General features: G+C 40.3%; 1 pseudogene; it reads left to right on the top strand.

Annotated features, from left to right (window-relative positions):
• Window positions 1-783: 783 nt before the first annotated feature.
• On the top strand, window positions 784-1,584 carry LOC102849498 (annotated as a pseudogene).
• The last annotated feature ends 524 nt before the right edge of the window (window positions 1,585-2,108 follow it).

Here is a 2,108-nt window from a genome sequence, read left to right as displayed (position 1 = left end):
GCACCAGAGAAGTAAAGATAGCAGTAGCAATGAGAACCCATTACATGGTTAAAAGCCCACTAAAAAATAGCTAAGAGTCTTTTGAGCACGAGGTTTGCTGGTGAAATAGGGGTAGAATGCCTACAGATGCTTGTTGGCAAAGATAAAAGACCTGCAACACTTTTCTGAGAAGCAGGGGCCTAGGCAGGGCATTGGCTGGCACAGTAAGAAGGACCATGAAGCACTAGAGCTAAGAAGGAAGTGAGAACTCTCCTGATTAGGCCTGTCCCAACTGATGGAGGATGATTTCTGTCCCCTGAATAGTATCCCATTTGTATCTTGCCTAACAGGCACCACAGCTGAGTATGATTAGTTAATTCTTTGTGGCTACTACAATGAATTACCAAGTCTAATAGAGAAGTAGACAGTGTCATAGGCAGGGGAGTGGACATAAATGGTGTAAAAAAATAGTAAAAAAGCTGGAAAGTGGAGTTACATCTCGATTCTACCTCATAAAACCAATTTTGTGCTGTGATTCTTCTTCATATAGATGAATTCTGACAATGTTGGGCTGAATTATGGCACTGTCATTCTGCTTTGTCACATAGTGGTTCAGATCTTGGACAGGTGCCATAACTCTGGTCCTTATCAACTTTGATAATGGTCAGAAGTCTGTTGGTTTTTTAAGACTTAAAAAGAAATCCAGGAAGTTTTCGGAATGCTTGATGAGAGGCGGGGGATGATAGTGTTGTGCTTCTTCCTGCTCCCCCACACCAGTCTCGGCCAGGTCAACGGAGACAGAAAATGGTGAAGGAAACAACCTACTATGATGTCTTTGGGGTCAAACCCAAAGCTACCCTGAAAGAGTTGAAAAAAACTTATAGGAAACTGACCTAGAAGAACCACTGAGATAAGAATCCAATTGAAGGCAAAAGTTTTAACAGATTTCCTAAGCTTATGAAGTTCTTTCTGAGGCACTGAGGCAAAGAGACTCATATGATAAAGGAGGTGAACAGGCCATCACAGAGGGTGAAGCAGGTGGTGGTTTGGCTCTCTTCTGGACATATCTGATACATTTTTGGGGGGGAGGTGGTGAAAGAATATAGAGAAAGGAGAGGGGGAAAAAATAACCATGTATTAATTAGCTCTCAGTAACATGAGAAGATTTATATAATAGGGCAACATGAAAACTAGCTCTGCACAAGAATGTGATTTGTGATAAACGTGAAGACGGTGGAGGAGTAGAATGCTGTTCTAATTGCCAAGGTACTGGAATGCAATTAACAATTCATCAGATTGGACCTGGAATGGTTCAGCAAATTCATTCTGTGTTCATGGAGTGCGAGAGCCATGGGGAATAGAAGAGCCCTAAAGACAAATGTAAAAGCTGCAAAGGAAGGAAGATATTTGAGAGAAAGAGTTCATACTGACAATGGCATAAAAAATGGTGAGAAGGTAACATTGTTTGGTGAAGGAGACCAAGAATCAGAAGATATTATCATTATTTTAGATCATGCTGTTTTTACCAGACAAGAACATCTTTTCATGTGTATGGACATACTTGTGGTAGAAGCACTGTGTGGCTTTCAAAGTAGAAGAGACTGAAGAAATGGACCATGCAGAACTGGTGGACTTTGATCTGACACCATTACTATATACTACTAGAGATGCATATGAGGATGATGAAGTTCAGTGTCAAAGCTTAATTGGGGCTAGTGATAACACTGCTAGTATTTGATATGCGGAAAGTGCATAAGTGAAGGACTAGAATCATAATCACGACTTGGCTATTTCCAATATTCAACTATAGTAGTGTTTTAAAGTTAAATGTATAAACTCATATAAAAAGCTCCAACTTTGCCATGTATGCATGATGACTTCAGTGCGTAAGATGAAATTTTAGTATTTGTAAAAACTACTTTTTGTTTAAAAGGAAAAAAGTTCTATAGTGTCTGCTTAGAAGCAGGAGTGGCATCTACTTCCGTAACACCTTGCCTCTGGAAACCGTATGAACCTGGAGAAAGGACAAAAGTTATACCAGTGTCCAGGTCTTTTGTTCATAGGGTTGCTATGAGGTGCCTAAGACTTGACAGCCCTTAACAACAACAACAGCACACAGAGAGAGAGCA

Source organism: Elephantulus edwardii, unplaced genomic scaffold (assembly GCF_000299155.1).
Source record: "Elephantulus edwardii isolate Elephantulus edwardi_28Jun2011 unplaced genomic scaffold, EleEdw1.0 scaffold00078, whole genome shotgun sequence".
Taxonomy (NCBI): Eukaryota; Metazoa; Chordata; class Mammalia; order Macroscelidea; family Macroscelididae; genus Elephantulus; species Elephantulus edwardii.
This window is presented reverse-complemented; position numbering and strand designations above follow the sequence as displayed.